Consider the following 15,583-nt stretch of genomic DNA (forward strand, 5'->3'; position numbering starts at 1 on the left):
AAACAGATAGACGGGTCCATCAATCATTCGATTCATTCATTATTTACACACACACACACACACACTCCACCCCTTACTCTCTCTTTCTGTCTTTCTCCACTCCTTACTCTCTCTTTCTCCACTCCTTACTCTCTCTTTCTCCACTCCTTACTCTCTCTTTCTCCACTCCTTACTCTCTCTTTCTCCACTCCTTACTCTCTCTTTCTCCACTCCTTACTCTCTCTTTCTCCACTCCTTACTCTCTTTCTCCTCTCCTTACTCTCTCTTTCTCCACTCCTTACTCTCTCTTTCTCCACTCCTTACTCTCTCTTTCTCCACTCCTTACTCTCTCTTTCTCCTCTCCTTACTCTCTCTTTCTCCACTCCTTACTCTCTCTTTCTCCACTCCTTACTCTCTCTTTCTGTCTTTCTCCACTCCTTACTCTCTCTTTCTGTCTTTCTCCACTCCTTACTCTCTCTTTCTCCACTCCTTACTCTCTCTTTCTCCACTCCTTACTCTCTCTTTCTGTCTTTCTCTACTCCTTACTCTCTCTTTCTCCACTCCTTACTCTCTCTTTCTGTCTTTCTCCACTCCTTACTTTCTCTTTCTCCACTCCTTACTCTCTCTTTCTGTCTTTCTCCACTCCTTACTCTCTCTTTCTCCACTCCTTACTCTCTCTTTCTCCTCTCCTTACTCTCTCTTTCTGTCTTTCTCTACTCCTTACTCTCTCTTTCTCCACTCCTTACTCTGTCTTTCTGTCTTTCTCCACTCATTACTCTCTCTTTCTCCTCTCCTTACTCTCTCTTTCTGTCTTTCTCTACTCCTTACTCCCTCTTTCTCCACTCCTTACTTTCTCTTTCTCCACCCCTTACTCTCTCTTTCTCTCTTTCTCCACTCCTTACTCTCTCTTTTTGTCTTTCTCCACTCCTTACTCTCTCTTTCTGTCTTTCTATACTCCTTACTCTCTCTTTCTCCACTCCTTACTCTCTCTTTCTGTCTTTCTCCACTCCTTACTCTCTCTTTCTCCACTCCTTACTCTCTCTTTCTCCACTCCTTACTCTCTCTTTCTGTCTTTCTCCACTCCTTACTCTCTCTTTCTCCACTCCTTACTCTCTCTTTCTGTCTTTCTCCACTCCTTACTCTCTCTTTCTCAACTTTGTGAACAGAGCTCCGGGATCAGCTTGCTTAGGGGGCTCTTCTCCATGTTTATTTCTCAATAGGTGATGGGTTAGTTATGGAATATCTTGAGCTCTTATTTGGTACGGGGTAATTATTTCCACCTTTATACGTATATTGAGCATTATCTGAGGCCGGTTAGCTCATTTGGTTAGAGCGTCGTGCTAATAACGCGAAGGTCGCGGGTTCGATACCCGTACTGGCCAGAAGTTTGTCTTTTTACTTTGATGTGTATGTCTACAGTGTCTCATAACTCTATTGATTGGGGTTTACAACTTGCATTTTAAATTAGTAGTATGAATTGTCGATTGTTCTGTTGTTGTGGAGTGACATTTAATTGTAGGAGTTTTCATTCGTTTTTTATTATACAAGGAACGAAGGAGGACAGGGACTTCATGGACTAAGAGACAGAGAGACAGAATGGTGAAGAAACAGATAGACGGGTCCATCAATCATTCGATTCATTCATTATTTACACACACACACAGACACACTCCACCCCTTACTCTCTCTTTCTGTCTTTCTCCACTCCTTACTCTCTCTTTCTCCACTCCTTACTCTCTCTTTCTCCACTCCTTACTCTCTCTTTCTCCACTCCTTACTCTCTCTTTCTCCACTCCTTACTCTCTCTTTCTCCACTCCTTACTCTCTCTTTCTCCTCTCCTTACTCTCTCTTTCTCCACTCCTTACTCTCTCTTTCTCCTCTCCTTACTCTCTCTTTCTCCACTCCTTACTCTCTCTTTCTCCACTCCTTACTCTCTCTTTCTCCACTCCTTATTCTCTCTTTCTCCTCTCCTTACTCTCTCTTTCTCCACTCCTTACTCTCTCTTTCTCCACTCCTTACTCTCTCTTTCTGTCTTTCTCCACTCCTTACTCTCTCTTTCTCCACTCCTTACTCTCTCTTTCTGTCTTTCTCTACTCCTTACTCTCTCTTTCTCCACTCCTTACTCTCTCTTTCTGTCTTTCTCCACTCCTTACTTTCTCTTTCTCCACTCCTTACTCTCTCTTTCTGTCTTTCTCCACTCCTTACTCTCTCTTTCTCCACTCCTTACTCTCTCTTTCTCCACTCCTTACTCTCTCTTTCTGTCTTTCTCTACTCCTTACTCTCTCTTTCTCCACTCCTTACTCTGTCTTTCTGTCTTTCTCCACTCCTTACTCTCTCTTTCTCCACTTTGTGAACAGAGCTCCGGGATCAGCTTGCTTAGGGGGCTCTTCTCCATGTTTATTTCTCAATAGGTGATGGGTTAGTTATGGAATATCTTGAGCTCTTATTTGGTACGGGGTAATTATTTCCACCTTTATACGTATACTGAGCATTATCTGAGGCCGGTTAGCTCAGTTGGTTACAGCGTTGTGCTAATAACGCGAAGGTCGCGGGTTCGATACCTGTACTGGCCAGAAGTTTGTCTTTTTACTTTGATGTGTATGTCTACAGTGTCTCATAACTCTATTGATTGGGGTTTACAACTTGCATTTTAAATTAGTAGTATGAATTGTCGATTGTTCTGTTGTTGTGGAGTGACATTTAATTGTAGGAGTTTTCATTCGTTTTTTATTATACAAGGAACGAAGGAGGACAGGGACTTCATGGACTAAGAGACAGAGAGACAGAATGGTGAAGAAACAGATAGACGGGTCCATCAATCATTCGATTCATTCATTATTTACACACACACACACACACACTCCACCCCTTACTCTCTCTTTCTGTCTTTCTCCACTCCTTACTCTCTCTTTCTCCACTCCTTACTCTCTCTTTCTCCACTCCTTACTCTCTCTTTCTCCACTCCTTACTCTCTCTTTCTCCACTCCTTACTCTCTCTTTCTCCACTCCTTACTCTCTCTTTCTCCACTCCTTACTCTCTTTCTCCTCTCCTTACTCTCTCTTTCTCCACTCCTTACTCTCTCTTTCTCCACTCCTTACTCTCTCTTTCTCCACTCCTTACTCTCTCTTTCTCCTCTCCTTACTCTCTCTTTCTCCACTCCTTACTCTCTCTTTCTCCACTCCTTACTCTCTCTTTCTGTCTTTCTCCACTCCTTACTCTCTCTTTCTGTCTTTCTCCACTCCTTACTCTCTCTTTCTCCACTCCTTACTCTCTCTTTCTCCACTCCTTACTCTCTCTTTCTGTCTTTCTCTACTCCTTACTCTCTCTTTCTCCACTCCTTACTCTCTCTTTCTGTCTTTCTCCACTCCTTACTTTCTCTTTCTCCACTCCTTACTCTCTCTTTCTGTCTTTCTCCACTCCTTACTCTCTCTTTCTCCACTCCTTACTCTCTCTTTCTCCTCTCCTTACTCTCTCTTTCTGTCTTTCTCTACTCCTTACTCTCTCTTTCTCCACTCCTTACTCTGTCTTTCTGTCTTTCTCCACTCATTACTCTCTCTTTCTCCACTCCTTACTCTCTCTTTCTGTCTTTCTCTACTCCTTACTCCCTCTTTCTCCACTCCTTACTTTCTCTTTCTCCACCCCTTACTCTCTCTTTCTCTCTTTCTCCACTCCTTACTCTCTCTTTTTGTCTTTCTCCACTCCTTACTCTCTCTTTCTGTCTTTCTATACTCCTTACTCTCTCTTTCTCCACTCCTTACTCTCTCTTTCTGTCTTTCTCCACTCCTTACTCTCTCTTTCTCCACTCCTTACTCTCTCTTTCTCCACTCCTTACTCTCTCTTTCTGTCTTTCTCCACTCCTTACTCTCTCTTTCTCCACTCCTTACTCTCTCTTTCTGTCTTTCTCCACTCCTTACTCTCTCTTTCTCAACTTTGTGAACAGAGCTCCGGGATCAGCTTGCTTAGGGGGCTCTTCTCCATGTTTATTTCTCAATAGGTGATGGGTTAGTTATGGAATATCTTGAGCTCTTATTTGGTACGGGGTAATTATTTCCACCTTTATACGTATATTGAGCATTATCTGAGGCCGGTTAGCTCAGTTGGTTAGAGCGTCGTGCTAATAACGCGAAGGTCGCGGGTTCGATACCCGTACTGGCCAGAAGTTTGTCTTTTTACTTTGATGTGTATGTCTACAGTGTCTCATAACTCTATTGATTGGGGTTTACAACTTGCATTTTAAATTAGTAGTATGAATTGTCGATTGTTCTGTTGTTTTGGAGTGACATTTAATTGTAGGAGTTTTCATTCGTTTTTTATTATACAAGGAACGAAGGAGGACAGGGACTTCATGGACTAAGATACAGAGAGACAGAATGGTGAAGAAACAGATAGACGGGTCCATCAATCATTCGATTCATTCATTATTTACACACACACACACACACTCCACCCCTTACTCTCTCTTTCTGTCTTTCTCCACTCCTTACTCTCTCTTTCTCCACTCCTTACTCTCTCTTTCTCCACTCCTTACTCTCTCTTTCTCCACTCCTTACTCTCTCTTTCTCCACTCCTTACTCTCTCTTTCTCCACTCCTTACTCTCTCTTTCTCCTCTCCTTACTCTCTCTTTCTCCACTCCTTACTCTCTCTTTCTCCACTCCTTACTCTCTCTTTCTCCACTCCTTATTCTCTCTTTCTCCTCTCCTTACTCTCTCTTTCTCCACTCCTTACTCTCTCTTTCTCCACTCCTTACTCTCTCTTTCTGTCTTTCTCCACTCCTTACTCTCTCTTTCTGTCTTTCTCCACTCCTTACTCTCTCTTTCTCCACTCCTTACTCTCTCTTTCTCCACTCCTTACTCTCTCTTTCTGTCTTTCTCTACTCCTTACTCTCTCTTTCTCCACTCCTTACTCTCTCTTTCTGTCTTTCTCCACTCCTTACTCTCTCTTTCTGTCTTTCTCCACTCCTTACTCTCTCTTTCTGTCTTTCTCCACTCCTTACTATCTTTCTCTGTCTTTCACTGTTTCTTTCTCTCTCTTTCTTTCTGTCTCTCTCTCAATTCAATTTCAATTCAAGGGGCTTTATTGGCATGGGAAACATATGTTAACATTGCCAAAGCAAGTGAGGTAGATAATATACACAAGGGAATTAAACAATTCAACTTTACAGTAAATATTACAGTCAAAGAAGTTCCAGGGAAAAGGAAGGATAGTATCATTGATCTTTAATAAGCTTTACTTATCGATCTCATGGCTTTCGTGAGTTTTTAAACATTTAAATTAACACCCTTGTGTAGACCTAGCCCCGCCCACATCCGTTCCACGCATCGACAGGGGTTGGAGGCGAAGGAAATACTAATACGTGCTACCAAATACAACATACATTTCATAAATATTGAAATAAAGTGTGTAAATAAGACGTATTAAACACGTCTGTAAAACCACAATGAGGACATATAGACCTACCGAGCAAGTCTTCATTAATCATTGGGTACATCGTACGAAAAACGTCAGTGATCTTAAATAGGAGCATAATTCACGTTCAAATTCACGACATAACATACACAGGCATTTCATCATTACGACCTTTAGGAAATAATGTCTGGAGGGTGAAAATCCCCAAACATTTCCTTTAACTCGGAGTATTATTTATATCACCTCCCCTGTCTGATATCTTAACTTTCTCTATGCCACAAAATCTAAAGGTAGAAATATCATGCTTCAGGTCATTGAAATGTACTGCGACTGGATCATCCCTGTCGTTTCTCCTGGTTTAACTTTAATGTTGTCTGATTCTCTGTTTGAGAGGGCGAGAGGTTTTACCGACATAGCAGAGCCCACATGGACATTTAATAATGTAGATAACATGGGTGGTGGAACACGTAATAATGTCATTTATTTGGGATCGTTTTCCTGTGTGTGGGGTGGCAGAGATATTCACACTTCATCATGTTGTTGCACTGTGCGCCTCCTCTGCATTTATAGCTACCATGTGGAAGAGGGCGTAAAAGAGCCTGGCTGGTTTTCTTTTGTGATTGGCAGTTGGCATGGACCAATTTATCGCGTATATTGCGACTTCTTCTATACACAATAAGTGGTGGATTTGTAAATTCAGCCGGAAAAAATGGGTCCGATGATAAAATGTGCCAGTGTTTCTTGAACGCATCTCCCACTTTTCGCGAGTTCAAAGTTTATGTCGTTGTGAACATTACGGAGTGTTCTTTAGCTTTAGCGGGTCTTTGTTTGTAGCAGTTCATCTCGTGTTTTTCCCAATGTCAAATTAAGACCTTCATCCACACACATCATTGTGTTGCTGTCCTGGAGCCCTGTGGGGTGTGTTTGTGAACAGAGATCCTGGACCAGCTTGCTTAGGGGGCTTTTCTCCATGTTTATTTCTCAATAGGTGATGGATTTGTTATAGAATGTCTTGAGCTCTTATTTGGTACGGTGTAGTTATTTCTACCTTTATCCGTAAATTAAGCGTTATCTGAGGCCGGTTAGCTCAGTTGGTTAGAGCGTCGTGCTAATAACGCGAAGGTCGCGGGTTCGATACCCGTACTGGCCAGCAGGATTTTTTAAAATTTTACTATGAATGTCTACAGTGTCTCATAACTCTATTGATTGGGTTCTACCATATGCGTTTTAAATTAGTAGTATGAATTGTCGATTGTTATTGTGGAGTGATATTTTATTGTAGGAGTTCTTTTTTGTCATAGTAGGAGTTTTCATTCGTCTTTTATCATCCAAGGAAGGAAGGAGGACAGGGACTTCATGGACTAAGAGACAGAGAGACAGAATGGTGAAGAAACAGATATATGGGTCCATCAATCATTTGATTCATTCAATATTCACACACACACACACACACACACACACACACACACACCTAAATTTCCCCATGCTCACTTGGTCACACATTAACTAGAGAAGTACAGAGAGGTAAAGAGCCTGCAGACAGCTGCACCCTCATTCTCCACTCCTTACTCTCTCTTTCTCCACTCCTTACTCTCTCTTTCTGTCATTCTCCACTCCTTACTCTCTCTTTCTCCACTCCTTACTCTCTCTTTCTCCACTCCTTACTCTCTCTTTCTCTCTTTCTCCACTCCTTACTCTCTCTTTCTGTCTTTCTCCACTCCTTACTCTCTCTTTCTCAACTCCTTACTCTCTCTTTCTCCACTCCTTACTCTCTCTTTCTCCACTCCTTACTCTCTCTTTCTCCACTCCCTACTCTCTCTTTCTCCACTCCTTACTCTCTCTTTCTCCTCTCCTTACTCTCTCTTTCTCCACTCCTTACTCTCTTTCTCCACTCCTTACTCTCTCTTTCTGTCTTTCTCCACTCCTTACTCTCTCTTTCTCCACTCCTTACTCTCTCTTTCTGTCTTTCTCCACTCCTTACTCTCTCTTTCTCCACTTTGTGAACAGAGCTCCGGGATCAGCTTGCTTAGGGGGCTCTTCTCCATGTTTATTTCTCAATAGTTGATGGGTTAGTTATGGAATATCTTGAGCTCTTATTTGGTACGGGGTAATTATTTCCACCTTTATACGTATATTGAGCATTATCTGAGGCCGGTTAGCTCAGTTGGTTAGAGCGTCGTGCTAATAACGCGAAGGTCGCGGGTTCGATACCCGTACTGGCCAGAAGTTTGTGTTTTTACTTTGATGTGTATGTCTACAGTGTCTCATAACTCTATTGATTGGGGTTTACAACTTGCATTTTAAATTAGTAGTATGAATTGTCGATTGTTCTGTTGTTGTGGAGTGACATTTAATTGTAGGAGTTTTCATTCGTTTTTTATTATACAAGGAACGAAGGAGGACAGGGACTTCATGGACTAAGAGACAGAGAGACAGAATGGTGAAGAAACAGATAGACGGGTCCATCAATCATTCGATTCATTCATTATTTACACACACACACACACACACACTCCACCCCTTACTCTCTCTTTCTGTCTTTCTCCACTCCTTACTCTCTCTTTCTTCACTCCTTACTCTCTCTTTCTCCACTCCTTACTCTCTCTTTCTCCACTCCTTACTCTCTCTTTCTCCACTCCTTACTCTCTCTTTCTCCACTCCTTACTCTCTCTTTCTCCACTCCTTACTCTCTCTTTCTCCACTCCTTACTCTCTCTTTCTCCTCTCCTTACTCTCTCTTTCTCCACTCCTTACTCTCTCTTTCTCCACTCCTTACTCTCTCTTTCTCCACTCCTTACTCTCTCTTTCTCCTCTCCTTACTCTCTCTTTCTCCACTCCTTACTCTCTCTTTCTCCACTCCTTACTCTCTCTTTCTGTCTTTCTCCACTCCTTACTCTCTCTTTCTGTCTTTCTCCACTCCTTACTCTCTCTTTCTCCACTCCTTACTCTCTCTTTCTCCACTCCTTACTCTCTCTTTCTGTCTTTCTCTACTCCTTACTCTCTCTTTCTCCACTCCTTACTCTCTCTTTCTGTCTTTCTCCACTCCTTACTTTCTCTTTCTCCACTCCTTACTCTCTCTTTCTTTCTTTCTCCACTCCTTACTCTCTCTTTCTCCACTCCTTACTCTCTCTTTCTCCACTCCTTACTCTCTCTTTCTGTCTTTCTCCACTCCTTACTCTCTCTTTCTCCACTCCTTACTCTGTCTTTCTGTCTTTCTCCACTCATTACTCTCTCTTTCTCCACTCCTTACTCTCTCTTTCTGTCTTTCTCTACTCCTTACTCCCTCTTTCTCCACTCCTTACTCTCTCTTTCTCCACTCCTTACTCTCTCTTTCTGTCTTTCTCCACTCCTTACTCTCTCTTTCTCCACTCCTTACTCTCTCTTTCTGTCTTTCTCCACTCCTTACTCTCTCTTTCTCCACTTTGTGAACAGAGCTCCGGGATCAGCTTGCTTAGGGGGCTCTTCTCCATGTTTATTTCTCAATAGTTGATGGGTTAGTTATGGAATATCTTGAGCTCTTATTTGGTACGGGGTAATTATTTCCACCTTTATACGTATATTGAGCATTATCTGAGGCCGGTTAGCTCAGTTGGTTAGAGCGTCGTGCTAATAACGCGAAGGTCGCGGGTTCGATACCCGTACTGGCCAGAAGTTTGTCTTTTTACTTTGATGTGTATGTCTACAGTGTCTCATAACTCTATTGATTGGGGTTTACAACTTGCATTTTAAATTAGTAGTATGAATTGTCGATTGTTCTGTTGTTGTGGAGTGACATTTAATTGTAGGAGTTTTCATTCGTTTTTTATTATACAAGGAACGAAGGAGGACAGGGACTTCATGGACTAAGAGACAGAGAGACAGAATGGTGAAGAAACAGATAGACGGGTCCATCAATCATTCGATTCATTCATTATTTACACACACACACAGACACACTCCACCCCTTACTCTCTCTTTCTGTCTTTCTCCACTCCTTACTCTCTCTTTCTTCACTCCTTACTCTCTCTTTCTCCACTCCTTACTCTCTCTTTCTCCACTCCTTACTCTCTCTTTCTCCACTCCTTACTCTCTCTTTCTCCACTCCTTACTCTCTCTTTCTCCACTCCTTACTCTCTCTTTCTCCACTCCTTACTCTCTCTTTCTCCTCTCCTTACTCTCTCTTTCTCCACTCCTTACTCTCTCTTTCTCCACTCCTTACTCTCTCTTTCTCCACTCCTTACTCTCTCTTTCTCCTCTCCTTACTCTCTCTTTCTCCACTCCTTACTCTCTCTTTCTCCACTCCTTACTCTCTCTTTCTGTCTTTCTCCACTCCTTACTCTCTCTTTCTGTCTTTCTCCACTCCTTACTCTCTCTTTCTCCACTCCTTACTCTCTCTTTCTCCACTCCTTACTCTCTCTTTCTGTCTTTCTCTACTCCTTACTCTCTCTTTCTCCACTCCTTACTCTCTCTTTCTGTCTTTCTCCACTCCTTACTTTCTCTTTCTCCACTCCTTACTCTCTCTTTCTGTCTTTCTCCACTCCTTACTCTCTCTTTCTCCACTCCTTACTCTCTCTTTCTCCACTCCTTACTCTCTCTTTCTGTCTTTCTCCACTCCTTACTCTCTCTTTCTCCACTCCTTACTCTGTCTTTCTGTCTTTCTCCACTCATTACTCTCTCTTTCTCCACTCCTTACTCTCTCTTTCTGTCTTTCTCTACTCCTTACTCCCTCTTTCTCCACTCCTTACTCTCTCTTTCTCCACTCCTTACTCTCTCTTTCTGTCTTTCTCCACTCCTTACTCTCTCTTTCTCCACTCCTTACTCTCTCTTTCTGTCTTTCTCCACTCCTTACTCTCTCTTTCTCCACTTTGTGAACAGAGCTCCGGGATCAGCTTGCTTAGGGTGCTCTTCTCCATGTTTATTTCTCAATAGTTGATGGGTTAGTTATGGAATATCTTGAGCTCTTATTTGGTACGGGGTAATTATTTCCACCTTTATACGTATATTGAGCATTATCTGAGGCCGGTTAGCTCAGTTGGTTAGAGCGTCGTGCTAATAACGCGAAGGTCGCGGGTTCGATACCCGTACTGGCCAGAAGTTTGTGTTTTTACTTTGATGTGTATGTCTACAGTGTCTCATAACTCTATTGATTGGGGTTTACAACTTGCATTTTAAATTAGTAGTATGAATTGTCGATTGTTCTGTTGTTGTGGAGTGACATTTAATTGTAGGAGTTTTCATTCGTTTTTTATTATACAAGGAACGAAGGAGGACAGGGACTTCATGGACTAAGAGACAGAGAGACAGAATGGTGAAGAAACAGATAGACGGGTCCATCAATCATTCGATTCATTCTTTATTTACACACACACACACACACACTCCACCCCTTACTCTCTCTTTCTGTCTTTCTCCACTCCTTACTCTCTCTTTCTCCACTCCTTACTCTCTCTTTCTCCACTCCTTACTCTCTCTTTCTCCACTCCTTACTCTCTCTTTCTCCACTCCTTACTTTCTCTTTCTCCACTCCTTACTCTCTCTTTCTGTCTTTCTCCACTCCTTACTCTCTCTTTCTCCACTCCTTACTCTCTCTTTCTCCTCTCCTTACTCTCTCTTTCTGTCTTTCTCTACTCCTTACTCTCTCTTTCTCCACTCCTTACTCTCTCTTTCTCTTTCTCCACTCCTTACTCTCTCTTTCTCCACTCCTTACTCTCTCTTTCTCCACTCCTTACTCTCTCTTTCTCCACTCCTTACTCTCTTTCTCCTCTCCTTACTCTCTCTTTCTCCACTCCTTACTCTCTCTTTCTGTCTTTCTCCACTCCTTACTCTCTCTTTCTCCACTCCTTACTCTCTCTTTCTCCTCTCCTTACTCTCTCTTTCTGTCTTTCTCTACTCCTTACTCTCTCTTTCTCCACTCCTTACTCTCTCTTTCTGTCTTTCTCCACTCCTTACTCTCTCTTTCTCCACTCCTTACTCTCTCTTTCTGTCTTTCTCCACTCCTTACTCTCTCTTTCTCCACCCCTTACTCTCTCTTTCTCCACCCCTTACTCTCTCTTTCTCTCTTTCTCCACTCCTTACTCTCTCTTTTTGTCTTTCTCCACTCCTTACTCTCTCTTTCTGTCTTTCTATACTCCTTACTCTCTCTTTCTCCACTCCTTACTCTCTCTTTCTGTCTTTCTCCACTCCTTACTCTCTCTTTCTCCACTCCTTACTCTCTCTTTCTCCACTCCTTACTCTCTCTTTCTGTCTTTCTCCACTCCTTACTCTCTCTTTCTCCACTCCTTACTCTCTCTTTCTGTCTTTCTCCACTCCTTACTCTCTCTTTCTCCACTTTGTGAACAGAGCTCCGGGATCAGCCTGCTTAGGGGGCTCTTCTCCATGTTTATTTCTCAATAGGTGATGGGTTAGTTATGGAATATCTTGAGCTCTTATTTGGTACGGGGTAATTATTTCCACCTTTATACGTATATTGAGCATTATCTGAGGCCGGTTAGCTCAGTTGGTTAGAGCGTCGTGCTAATAACGCGAAGGTCGCGGGTTCGATACCCGTACTGGCCAGAAGTTTGTCTTTTTACTTTGATGTGTATGTCTACAGTGTCTCATAACTCTATTGATTGGGGTTTACAACTTGCATTTTAAATTAGTAGTATGAATTGTCGATTGTTCTGTTGTTGTGGAGTGACATTTAATTGTAGGAGTTTTCATTCGTTTTTTATTATACAAGGAACGAAGGAGGACAGGGACTTCATGGACTAAGAGACAGAGAGACAGAATGGTGAAGAAACAGATAGACGGGTCCATCAATCATTCGATTCATTCATTATTTACACACACACACACACACACTCCACCCCTTACTCTCTCTTTCTGTCTTTCTCCACTCCTTACTCTCTCTTTCTCCACTCCTTACTCTCTCTTTCTCCACTCCTTACTCTCTCTTTCTCCACTCCTTACTCTCTCTTTCTCCACTCCTTACTCTCTCTTTCTCCACTCCTTACTCTCTTTCTCCTCTCCTTACTCTCTCTTTCTCCACTCCTTACTCTCTCTTTCTCCACTCCTTACTCTCTCTTTCTCCACTCCTTACTCTCTCTTTCTCCTCTCCTTACTCTCTCTTTCTCCACTCCTTACTCTCTCTTTCTCCACTCCTTACTCTCTCTTTCTGTCTTTCTCCACTCCTTACTCTCTCTTTCTGTCTTTCTCCACTCCTTACTCTCTCTTTCTCCACTCCTTACTCTCTCTTTCTCCACTCCTTACTCTCTCTTTCTGTCTTTCTCTACTCCTTACTCTCTCTTTCTCCACTCCTTACTCTCTCTTTCTGTCTTTCTCCACTCCTTACTTTCTCTTTCTCCACTCCTTACTCTCTCTTTCTGTCTTTCTCCACTCCTTACTCTCTCTTTCTCCACTCCTTACTCTCTCTTTCTCCTCTCCTTACTCTCTCTTTCTGTCTTTCTCTACTCCTTACTCTCTCTTTCTCCACTCCTTACTCTCTCTTTCTGTCTTTCTCCACTCATGACTCTCTCTTTCTCCACTCCTTACTCTCTCTTTCTGTCTTTCTCTACTCCTTACTCCCTCTTTCTCCACTCCTTACTTTCTCTTTCTCCACCCCTTACTCTCTCTTTCTCTCTTTCTCCACTCCTTACTCTCTCTTTTTGTCTTTCTCCACTCCTTATTCTCTCTTTCTGTCTTTCTATACTCCTTACTCTCTCTTTCTCCACTCCTTACTCTCTCTTTCTGTCTTTCTCCACTCCTTACTCTCTCTTTCTCCACTCCTTACTCTCTCTTTCTCCACTCCTTACTCTCTCTTTCTGTCTTTCTCCACTCCTTACTCTCTCTTTCTCCACTCCTTACTCTCTCTTTCTGTCTTTCTCCACTCCTTACTCTCACTTTCTCAACTTTGTGAACAGAGCTCCGGGATCAGCTTGCTTAGGGGGCTCTTCTCCATGTTTATTTCTCAATAGGTGATGGGTTAGTTATGGAATATCTTGAGCTCTTATTTGGTACGGGGTAATTATTTCCACCTTTATACGTATATTGAGCATTATCTGAGGCCGGTTAGCTCAGTTGGTTAGAGCGTCGTGCTAATAACGCGAAGGTCACGGGTTCGATACCCGTACTGGCCAGAAGTTTGTCTTTTTACTTTGATGTGTATGTCTACAGTGTCTCATAACTCTATTGATTGGGGTTTACAACTTGCATTTTAAATTAGTAGTATGAATTGTCAATTGTTCTGTTGTTTTGGAGTGACATTTAATTGTAGGAGTTTTCATTCGTTTTTTATTATACAAGGAACGAAGGAGGACAGGGACTTCATGGACTAAGAGACAGAGAGACAGAATGGTGAAGAAACAGATAGACGGGTCCATCAATCATTCGATTCATTCATTATTTACACACACACACACACACACTCCACCCCTTACTCTCTCTTTCTGTCTTTCTCCACTCCTTACTCTCTCTTTCTCCACTCCTTACTCTCTCTTTCTCCACTCCTTACTCTCTCTTTCTCCACTCCTTACTCTCTCTTTCTCCACTCCTTACTTTCTCTTTCTCCACTCCTTACTCTCTCTTTCTGTCTTTCTCCACTCCTTACTCTCTCTTTCTCCACTCCTTACTCTCTCTTTCTCCTCTCCTTACTCTCTCTTTCTGTCTTTCTCTACTCCTTACTCTCTCTTTCTCCACTCCTTACTCTCTCTTTCTGTCTTTCTCCACTCCTTACTCTCTCTTTCTCCACTCCTTACTCTCTCTTTCTGTCTTTCTCCACTCCTTACTCTCTCTTTCTCCACCCCTTACTCTCTCTTTCTCCACCCCTTACTCTCTCTTTCTCTCTTTCTCCACTCCTTACTCTCTCTTTTTGTCTTTCTCCACTCCTTACTCTCTCTTTCTGTCTTTCTATACTCCTTACTCTCTCTTTCTCCACTCCTTACTCTCTCTTTCTGTCTTTCTCCACTCCTTACTCTCTCTTTCTCCACTCCTTACTCTCTCTTTCTCCACTCCTTACTCTCTCTTTCTGTCTTTCTCCACTCCTTACTCTCTCTTTCTCCACTCCTTACTCTCTCTTTCTGTCTTTCTCCACTCCTTACTCTCTCTTTCTCCACTTTGTGAACAGAGCTCCGGGATCAGCTTGCTTAGGGGGCTCTTCTCCATGTTTATTTCTCAATAGGTGATGGGTTAGTTATGGAATATCTTGAGCTCTTATTTGGTACGGGGTAATTATTTCCACCTTTATACGTATATTGAGCATTATCTGAGGCCGGTTAGCTCAGTTGGTTAGAGCGTCGTGCTAATAACGCGAAGGTCGCGGGTTCGATACCCGTACTGGCCAGAAGTTTGTCTTTTTACTTTGATGTGTATGTCTACAGTGTCTCATAACTCTATTGATTGGGGTTTACAACTTGCATTTTAAATTAGTAGTATGAATTGTCGATTGTTCTGTTGTTGTGGAGTGACATTTAATTGTAGGAGTTTTCATTCGTTTTTTATTATACAAGGAACGAAGGAGGACAGGGACTTCATGGACTAAGAGACAGAGAGACAGAATGGTGAAGAAACAGATAGACGGGTCCATCAATCATTCGATTCATTCATTATTTACACACACACACACACACACTCCACCCCTTACTCTCTCTTTCTGTCTTTCTCCACTCCTTACTCTCTCTTTCTCCACTCCTTACTCTCTCTTTCTCCACTCCTTACTCTCTCTTTCTCCACTCCTTACTCTCTCTTTCTCCACTCCTTACTCTCTCTTTCTCCACTCCTTACTCTCTCTTTCTCCACTCCTTACTCTCTTTCTCCTCTCCTTACTCTCTCTTTCTCCACTCCTTACTCTCTCTTTCTCCACTCCTTACTCTCTCTTTCTCCACTCCTTACTCTCTCTTTCTCCTCTCCTTACTCTCTCTTTCTCCACTCCTTACTCTCTCTTTCTGTCTTTCTCCACTCCTTACTCTCTCTTTCTGTCTTTCTCCACTCCTTACTCTCTCTTTCTCCACTCCTTACTCTCTCTTTCTCCACTCCTTACTCTCTCTTTCTGTCTTTCTGTCATGTACTGTCATGTTGTGTCTTGTCTCTGTCCTTTCCCTTCACCCTGTCTCCCTCTGCTGGTCGTTGTTAGGTTACCTTTTCTCCCCCGCTTTCCCCCAGCTGTTCCTTGTCTCCTCTAACTACCCATTCACCCCGTTTCCCACCTGTTCCCTTTTTCCCTCTGATTAGGTCCCTATATC

The 15,583-nt window shown here is 42.5% G+C and overlaps 9 non-coding genes across 9 annotated transcripts; all 9 read left to right on the forward strand.

The window, feature by feature from the left end:
* The first annotated feature begins 1,287 nt into the window (after nucleotides 1-1,287).
* On the forward strand, nucleotides 1,288-1,361 carry trnai-aau. The gene has a single exon. It is a non-coding gene; the product is annotated as a tRNA-Ile (tRNA).
* Nucleotides 1,362-4,063: 2,702 nt separating this feature from the next.
* trnai-aau lies at nucleotides 4,064-4,137 on the forward strand. Its single transcript has one exon. It is a non-coding gene; the product is annotated as a tRNA-Ile (tRNA).
* A 2,327-nt stretch (nucleotides 4,138-6,464) lies between these two features.
* Nucleotides 6,465-6,538, forward strand: trnai-aau. Its single transcript has one exon. It is a non-coding gene; the product is annotated as a tRNA-Ile (tRNA).
* A 999-nt stretch (nucleotides 6,539-7,537) lies between these two features.
* Nucleotides 7,538-7,611, forward strand: trnai-aau. Its single transcript has one exon. It is a non-coding gene; the product is annotated as a tRNA-Ile (tRNA).
* Nucleotides 7,612-8,961: 1,350 nt separating this feature from the next.
* On the forward strand, nucleotides 8,962-9,035 carry trnai-aau. Its single transcript has one exon. It is a non-coding gene; the product is annotated as a tRNA-Ile (tRNA).
* A 1,348-nt stretch (nucleotides 9,036-10,383) lies between these two features.
* trnai-aau lies at nucleotides 10,384-10,457 on the forward strand. Its single transcript has one exon. It is a non-coding gene; the product is annotated as a tRNA-Ile (tRNA).
* A 1,390-nt stretch (nucleotides 10,458-11,847) lies between these two features.
* trnai-aau lies at nucleotides 11,848-11,921 on the forward strand. Its single transcript has one exon. It is a non-coding gene; the product is annotated as a tRNA-Ile (tRNA).
* Nucleotides 11,922-13,409: 1,488 nt separating this feature from the next.
* Nucleotides 13,410-13,483, forward strand: trnai-aau. Its single transcript has one exon. It is a non-coding gene; the product is annotated as a tRNA-Ile (tRNA).
* Nucleotides 13,484-14,611: 1,128 nt separating this feature from the next.
* On the forward strand, nucleotides 14,612-14,685 carry trnai-aau. The gene has a single exon. It is a non-coding gene; the product is annotated as a tRNA-Ile (tRNA).
* The last annotated feature ends 898 nt before the right edge of the window (nucleotides 14,686-15,583 follow it).

Source organism: Oncorhynchus mykiss, unplaced genomic scaffold (assembly GCF_013265735.2).
Source record: "Oncorhynchus mykiss isolate Arlee unplaced genomic scaffold, USDA_OmykA_1.1 un_scaffold_85, whole genome shotgun sequence".
Lineage (NCBI taxonomy): Eukaryota > Metazoa > Chordata > Actinopteri > Salmoniformes > Salmonidae > Oncorhynchus > Oncorhynchus mykiss.